At 33.0% G+C, this 9,437-nt stretch overlaps 1 long non-coding RNA gene across 1 annotated transcript; it reads left to right on the top strand.

The window, feature by feature from the left end:
- Positions 1-587: 587 nt before the first annotated feature.
- LOC138922393 (uncharacterized) lies at positions 588-8,743 on the top strand. The gene is made up of 3 exons (XR_011435485.1): positions 588-1,499; positions 3,550-3,619; positions 6,660-8,743. It is a non-coding gene; the product is annotated as an uncharacterized lncRNA (long non-coding RNA).
- Positions 8,744-9,437: the final 694 nt, after the last annotated feature.

The raw sequence follows: 9,437 nt of genomic DNA, 5'->3' as shown, positions 1-9,437 counted from the left end.
CCCATCTGCTTCATATCTCCCAGAAATTCCTCAAAATTCCGCTGTATTGAGACAACCTCTCTTATGTCCCAGGGATGCTCAAATTTTTTAAAAATTATTTCCAAGTACCTTTTTGAGAAGAGGAAGAAAACATACGTGCTAAATAGTCTATTTTTAACAAAGATAATTGAATTTACCCATGAAGTCCCCTTGCCTGTCTGTATTTTCATTTATCTTCTGTTCTACTTTGTCTTCATGTTTGCTCCATAGTTTTTACATAAGACGGTGATGAGAAATCTCAAATACTCATGTTCGTAATTTTCCCTGATAAAAACATCTTCACGATTCCCAAATATTCAAAGGTATTCCATTGGAAAACATGAAAATTTTCAATTGACTTTGGTCCCTCTGTACTTTTAATTTGATTCTATCTAGAAATAAGATAACCTTTTCTTAATCAATATTCCTGTTTACAGATTATGCTTTATGAGGTAGATTTCCACTTGATTAAATTCTTACGCTAATCTGCTTCACCTTAATATAAGGAAGTAAATTTAGAAGCCAATAAAGTGTTTCTCATGATGACTACTTGCGTATATTTAGATTATTTGAAAGATTTCTAGGTTTTCTATCAAGTCATTTCAGAAGCCTATCTTTGTGTGTGTGTGTGTACATGTGTGTGTCTGCCTGTGCGCGTGAAAACAGCTGTTCTGCTAATCAGGGAATCAAAGGCTGCAGAAGTGGATTCAGTGATGAGACATCCCTTTGCATCGGACCAAATCTAATCCAGAGTATAACTTATCTAAGCTATCAACTCTTCAAAAGACTGTGACTTCTGAGCACTCCCAGCTTTGTATGTGATTCCTGTAGACAATACAACTGATTATAAGTTAGAACTTACAACAAAGACTATGTCATCATATGCCTTCTTTACACTGTTAACAGTGTCTTCATTAATTATTGGTTACATCTTTATCATTCTATTGCATCTGTCATTGCCGTCATTTTGATGCCCTAGAATAAACTTTAATTTCTGCATTTGATTTCATGGAGATGACAAACATCGATACATTGCCAAATTTCCTTTACATGACTTATGCACAATATTTCAAAATAGCTTTAGTACCTGCAGTGAAATTTACCAAAGTTATCTTTCTTCTCTTCTCTTTTCTTTTTTTAATCTTTTCATTGGGCTTCTTATCCCCTTATGTTGAAACATAAGAAGATAACTTGTCTGAAAGCATTGTTTCTTGTTTTTCTATTTACTTTAGTAGAAGATTATTCCACTATGAGTTCTGATATAATGTTACCACTGAATTCAAGTAGCACAATTTCTGTTAAGGTGACAGTATATTGTACTTCACTGTAAATGCTTAAAAAGATTTACATTTTCTAGGCCAAAACCAAATTTTGTTTTAATTTTAAAATAATTGTTAATTTGCAAAGTAGTCAATAATAAATATCATATTTTTCACCCAGATTTGACTTTCACTTGAAGTGTTCTTGGATTGTTATTTCAGGTTAGTAGATTTGGCTAAATTCCCTAAGGCTTTGTCAGCTGCAAGTGTTTTAATGAGTGTTAAGAGACAATTGTTGGAAGACAGATTGAAACATCATTCAATCAATCAAGAACATTATTCAATATGTATTTATTTTACTAAGTTATTACTTAACTTTCAAGAAATTATTATATCTTCTCACATAGTGGTTTTAACATGTAATAGACGAGTTACTTGGAATTGAAAAATACGATATATTGATGATTTACTTTTGGCCAAACCCAAGCCATGTTACAAGTGAGAAACTTTCCTCTTAAACAGAAATTCCTTTTCGGTACCACTCAAATATGTTATTTGAAATGTTCTATTTAGCTATCTACTCATCAGTGGCTAAGAGCAAGAACTGTGTTTTCAGAATATGGGTCCTGTCAATTCATTTTGTAATCTGTGAACTTGGGGAAATTACTTAAACCTTCTTGTTATCAGCAGCATAAGACAGGAATCATAAATTTACCTTTTTAAATGGATGGGGTAAATAGACAATTTAGGTACAACTCTTAGAGTGGTACCAGGCATAATCATATGTGCTGAATAAGTGTTACCTTCTATTGTTCTATCTGCCTATATAACTATCCTTCTGGGTTCTTGTCTAGCTACATTGATTTTGTAAAATCTTTTATAAGTTATGCTGTGATATCAAACAAGCTAGTTGCTTAAAATACATAATATCCACTCATTTCTCATTTACGAAATGTCCACTGTGGTTAGGGCAACCCGCCATAGATGCTATCCCCTATGTGGGCATATTATTTTAGGTTGCTTTGATCTGGGGCACCACTGTATGAATCCATGTAATGAACTCATAAGATCACAGTGGCATGGCAAGATATCTTAACTGCTTTCATCTAGAAATGGCATTCATACTTCAGATCACAGTTCATTAGTCAATGAAGTCATCTGGCTATGTCACACGTCAAGGTGACTAGAAGCTTCAGTCCTCTGACGTGCCCAGGTGGGAAAGAGAATTAGAAATATTGAAGAGCAGTAACAATATCTTTATCTTTATCTACTGATTCTTTACCTTTCTACGTAGAAATTAGAAGTGCCATACATTCTGAATCTTCTTCACTCAATTTGAGAGGAAGAAACTAAAATCTGGAAGGGAAAATTATTTATTTAGAGTAACATGATATGCAAGTGACAGTACTAAGACTCATAAAAGGGATCTCCTTATCTTTAGTTGTCCATATTCTTTCCACTACAAAAAACACACAATAATTTCAATTGAATCCAGTGGGTAATAAATAACTATTTGGAGTCCGCAGAAATAGTAGAGCTTTAAAATGATCAAAACTACACAAAAGTTTTGGCAATAAGTATGGAGAAGAAAAGATGGCCACAAAGAAAACTACAAATCTTATCTGAAATATCTAAGTAAGGAAAGCGTGGTAGCCAGTGTGAAAAATAGAATTCTCCAACGAGGTCTGATTCAGTCCAGGGCGTCTCTTCCCTGGGTGCTCGATCTTGGCTGTAGGTGTAGTGATTGCTTCTTATACCTGCTCTTTCTGTAACTTTACAGTTCTCTTTACATCTTACCAGCCAATTCCCTACCACTTTAATCTGTTCTTGTGGAGAATCATTCTTTGTATTAAACTTTCCCTTCTCAAATTTTGTGTGACTCTCTGTCATGATTAGACTCTGACTAATACACAGCAAAACCTAAATCAAATATATAGCTCTGCTTAGGCCAAATGCTTTCAAATTTCTGAAGATACTTACTCTCCTGTTTAATAGGTACATGAATAATAAACCCTCATATAAGAATTAAAGATAATATTATATACTTTAAAGCTTAATGTAAGTGCTTAATAAATGTTTCTTGAAGCTGAATCAGGAATTAAACCTGAATCTGAATGAGGTAATATGTATCTAGAAGGGTACTGAACCCAGATTATCAGAAGTTAAGGAAACCAGATTCAAGAGATTTGTTAACTAAAGAATAGGAATGTTTGAGATATAGAATTGTCAGCTAGGTTAAATAATTTTACATTTTTACTTGGTTGTATTATAGTTGAGAACAGCAAACAATGGAATGCAGAAAGATCCAATAACGAAAGAGACTCTGAAGATGCCAGAAGAGTGTAAGTGTGAGAAGGAATGTTCTCTGGGTAATATCTATGATTATAAAGGTCACATTAATTAATGTGATATATTTTATGCAAATACAATTTAAATAAATGGAAAATTGTGATAAGAAAGATATTAACGTAAATACTAAGCTATATATCAACATTGTGCCTTTTCAAAGCAAAATTCAGTTTATGATTCTGGGAAAATTAGAGGCATAATATATTAACAATTTGCTATTAATTGCCTAATGGAATTCCAAGAAATAGTAATGAAAGCTAATATTGTTATATATTCAAATTTTATCATAATTTTTGTAGTATTAATATTTAAAGAATAATAACTTTAATTGAATATTTGTTACACTAAGATAGGAAGGAGATTGTTAGCCATTCTCATAAATTTTCGTGTTAGCATTTTGTGAGTACTCATGTACTGCTTATAGACTGGATTTGGTTATGAATATATGTGTGAAAATCAGTGTTTGAAAACATCACTATAGCTTTTTGCTCTAAATTTGCACAGCAGCTTAGAGAGGAATAAGTGCATGAGATATCTGCAATTTTAGACCTTCTGCACTTCAAATTATTGCACAGCAAAAACTCCTATAGGAGCTGGAGAAACATAATTATTTCACAGTCGATGTAACTTAAAAACAGTTGAAGAAATTCAGCTCCCATTTCTCAGCAAACTGAAAAATGAACCTTTTTGTGGCACCAATTCTAATATTCATGTCTCCAGAACGGTATTTTTTACGTCATTGTTAAGAACTAACCTGAGTTACGTCTCTGGAAATTTATTAAGAAATAAAGCAAAAGGGTAAACAATGACAATTAATAACCAATACTACCTCTGAAAGTTGCATTAAAAACAGGATATTTTTATGATAATCAATACATTATTTTTCTGCTTATTTTTTATGGTAAAGTTATTTTGCTTATATTTTACACTAGAGATAGTAATAACTTGCTCCTCACTTACAGTTCCTTCTTAGCAAAAACACTGCCTTCCTGAAGTACTCCATCACACTATCGCCTTCACCACTGTAGAGTGCTAACTCGGCCACTCTGAACTAATTAGCTTTCACTTCCCAAATGTGAATTTTGTCTGCAAAGATCCAAGCTCAAAAGTTGATGCACACTCACAGCCTAACATCCTATATTGGGCTGTCATAACAGGTATTTCCACATAGGGGAAGATGCCTGGAATTCAGTTGCTTGGGGTGGTAAGTAAAACAGTGTGTAGGAAGACCCAGAGGAGAGAAATGGAGGAAACATCAGCTGCACTCATCTAGCGGTAAAGTTTTCTGCAGACACATTTTTGGAATAGCACTTATACTTTCCTTCTTGAGGCATTATTTCTGAATGAGTTTTAGTTCTTCGGAACCAAATAATCACAAAATAATCTGAATATAAGACATGTTTGAAAAATGCTTTAGGGACCTCACCAATTTGATATTCTTTCTTAAAGAAATCTAGTAGGAAAAATAGAAAGAGTTTAATACATATACGATTTGCATATTTGTAACATATGCATTCTAACAATGAATGCTACAGGGTTCAATACCCTTCATTTTCATTCACATCTGTGATGCATTTTCACATTTGCCCTCCCCTACAGATTTCGCTGAACACATAGACTAGGACAGGAAATAAGAACAAATCCTTACGTAGAAATGTTTTATGTAAATTGAAGACCCCAAAAGACAAAGAAAAATATCCTAAAACACCTTAATGCTTTCTTAAGCCTTTCTTCATAAGCTGATCTAATCATAATTTTCCCTGTCACAGTTCATGGTAACACCTAACACCACCCTTCCAGATTCAGAGGACCAAAGTAGACAAAACAAAACAAAACAGGAAAGCAGAACTATGCTTGCCTTGTCTCCTTACCCTCTTACTGCAACATCACAGAATCCATCAATCAGATAAATCAATAAGACAATTTCCATATTCAGTTTGATTACTCCTCAATTACTTTGATTACTCACTTCCACAATTACCATTCTGTTTCAATCCCATTATTTCTCCCTAAAATAATTACAATAGCCCCCTATTTGGTCAATCTTCTTCCTCACCTTTGTCTTTTCTAAATATAATAGTAGATTGGTTCCACTGAAATGTGTCAGGTCATACTACTGCTCTGCACAAAACTGTCTAATGATTTAGCATCAAATTTTCATTTAAAACTAAGTATTTTTTAAACTGTTTGCAAGGTCTGACATGATCTAGCCTTGTCATTTATCATCTTGGATCTGGGACTTGAAAAATAATAAATTTCATGTGGCTTTAGATATAACTGTAAATTTCCTCATATCTAAAATATATATAATATTTCAATATTTTTAATTTAACTTAGGGTTCATTGGGTCATGTTATATTAATTTCTATCAAATTCCGTACTGTACTATATATTTAAAAGAATTCAAAATTAAAATAAATTTTAAATGCAAAATGCTATCTTTAACTTTGGTTGATGGAAAAATAAATCAACAATGTTGTTTTAAAACCAAGTATATATTTTATTAAAAGAAAATTGAGGGCTCAGCCCACTGGTGTAGTGGTTAAGTTCCTGTGCGTTGCTTTGGCGGCCCCAGCTTCACTGGTTCAGATCCCTGGTGTCGACCTACACCCTGCTTATCAAGCCATGCTGTAGCAGGCATCCCACTTATAAAGTAGAGGAAGATGGACACAGAGGTTAGCTCAGGGCCAGTCTTCCTCAAAAAAAAAAGGAGGGGGGAGGAAATTGAAGTATTCATACAAATAGGGAAATTAAATTTAAGTACAGTGAAAAGCGCAAAACCAAGAGGGTAAAATCTGAAGAGGATCTTATAGGAAAGCGCTAAAACTTATGAGTGTTATAATAAAATTAATTGGCAACCACTGTGGGCAATAAAGCAAAGTAAAGGACCATTCCTTCACTTTGATGGTTCCCGTAAAGGGAAACATTTCTTTACACGGCACTTAACCAACGTTGTGGGTTATTGAGTTAAATGTTTTGGCTGAAATTCAGGGAAAGATAATTTCCTAATCATTAATAACTCTGGATTTCTAGGAGCTAAGATGAGGGTGATGAAGTTTCATGCTTCAGGTAAGTAGCAATTTTACATTGACTACAAATTCATATTCGACTTCTCCTGTGTCCCAGATTCTCTAATTCAAATGCAGTGAATATATGAAATTTGTTTTCGTTACCCTCATAGTCATTCTTCTTTCCTTACCTCCTCTCTCACTCACACAATCATTTTTGTTGGGTTATTCATGCTAAACTAATCCTATGGAACTATTTCCACTTTTGATACAATGACATGTACTATGGTAATTTCTTCTTCTAACCACATTAACCACTACTTGAGATTGAAAGTACAGGGATTGTACTGGTATGATTCTTCTTCAGAGAGAAATACTTTATTATAATGTGCTACTTTGGAGAAACTAAATTTATCATGGGTAAGATTCATTTAAAAGTTCACAGACTATAAAATCAAACATCTGTGTTTGACACTTAAATCTGCCTCCTTCATTTTGCATGTTTTCAGGGAATATCTAGATTTACTAAACTTCCATTTACTAGTCTATAAAATAGACACTGGTCTGATCAGGTGGTTGTAGCTTCTGGTTCATGTATCTAAGTTGCCAGACACATGCTAGGAATTCAATAAGTGGTGTAAATCATTGGATATGTATCTTTTATTTTCTTTCTCCAATAATACTTTTACTTAAACATCAAAAACTCTTTTCCGTTATGTTCCAAATAATAATGAAATATGTTCTTTTAGTAGTGAGGAAGAAAATAATTAATGTAAAATAGGAATAAATATGCTGTTGGCTTTTAAGATGTACTACTGCAGTGACTAGTGGAGGATTACTGACAGATACTAAGGGAACTCATCGGGTCTTTCCTTGGGCTGTGCCATCATATCCAAATATTTTCACTAGTAGTAGCAGTTTCTGCTTATGTGGGTAACAGCAAACACACAGAGTTTGGTAGCAATTGTGTCTTGACAGTGATTTTTTGTGTGACCTTTGATGAATTATTTGAACTTTTTATATGTCAAGTCTTATCACACATGAATGAGAATTGTACTACCTATCTTAAGAATTGCTGTAAGAATTTAAAGAGGCAATGCATTGGGCCCATTTCCCAAAAATAAAGTAGTTTAATTTTGTTTGTTTACTTCTTTTTCATTTTGAAGCAATCATCTTCAATTAGCTACATCCCTCCCTCAGTAATTCTATTCTTTGTGATTTTTTTTTTCTCATTTGAAGTCTTGATATATGATGCCACTTGATCTATCTTACTTTTAAAAACCACAGCTAAGATTATGTCTACATTATCAGGATACAGAAATTGGACATAACTAATAGATATTCAACAGATTACTACACATGGTTGTTTTATTGTCTTAGAATTACTGGCTTCCTTGCATTCTCTTGAAGAAATATTAAACACTTTTCGATAAATGCATCTCTTCTGGTTTTTCCAGGAATGCGGTCTCTTGTGTTCCTATATTAGAAGCACTTAGATCATACTCTCAATGAATATCTTTACACTTTATGGCATTTGCTTTATAGCTCATGTTTGAAATCATTGTTTTCTTTATTCTTTTCTTTTTACAAAATGACTTAGCAACTATGGACTTCTTCTACTCAAACACTCTTATAAAAGAACTTTTGGTGAATTTCAGTTTTTTATTTCTGTTGGTGTTATTTTGGTTTTCTTTTTTTAGTGAGAAAGCCTGGTCCTGAGCTAACGTCTATGCCAATCTTCTTCTATTTTGTATGTGGGATGCCATCACAGCATGGCTTGAGGAGCAGTGCGTAGGTTCCCACCCAGGATCCAAACCTGCAAACACCAGGCTGCGGAAGTGGAGCATGTGAACTCAACCAGCACGACACTGCACTGGCCCCTTATTTCTGTTGGTTTTAATTACTCTCGTTAAATTGATGTCCAAAATCTCTCAGGGCAAGTTTTCTAAATGCCAAATAATCAAATTTTCAGTGAATTCATGTGTAAACATGCCCTCCAAATGTTGAATATTCAGATCATCTTATATAATACGGAAAATGACTAAGAAAATTTCATTTATCTCTTAGTAAAGTGTTAAAACATAACATTAATTAAAATTGTAACTAACATTTATTGCATGATGAATCTTTTTCAGACTATGGTTTATGTATATTTATACGTATAATCCTCATAACAACTCTATAATGTAGTCACTGGTGTCATCTTAATTTTACAGATGAAGAATCTGAGACCTGAAAAGATTAAATAATATGTTCAATATGATGAGTTTCTTAGGTGACAAATCAGGAATCTGATCCAAGATCATGTTTCCAGAGCCAATAGTCTAAATCATCAGACATTTTTGTTCTAGTAAGGGTGAAGAAGTTTTAATATTTTAAAATTTGCTGAGTTATTTTGTGTTATGGTAACACAATATAAATATAAATGTTCAGAGTGAACATTAAAATATTTTAAATTCATATTCAGCTGTGTAGCCAGATAAAACTAATTAAAACATTTATTTTAGCCTTTCAGTCTTCTTATTAATAATGATGAGCACCACTTGCTGAGTATGTATAATATGAAAGCCACTGACTGAAGACCTTTACATATATTGTCTCATTTAATATACATACATGCCATATATGATATAGGTAACACTGTTTCTTCCTATATTGTAAAATACTGAGAAAGTATCAAGATTAAAAATATGACACCTGATTAATCTTAGTAAGACCAAAATTTTACTGTCATATCTGGATTATTTTACCTTAAACTTTTGCGTATAGATATATATGTATGTGTCTATGTATTCATATTTCT

The sequence above is a fragment of the Equus caballus genome, unplaced genomic scaffold (assembly GCF_041296265.1).
Source record: "Equus caballus isolate H_3958 breed thoroughbred unplaced genomic scaffold, TB-T2T haplotype2-0000786, whole genome shotgun sequence".
NCBI classification, from domain to species: Eukaryota; Metazoa; Chordata; class Mammalia; order Perissodactyla; family Equidae; genus Equus; species Equus caballus.
The sequence above is the reverse complement of the archived record's forward strand: the minus strand, read 5'-3'. Positions and strand labels throughout refer to the sequence as shown.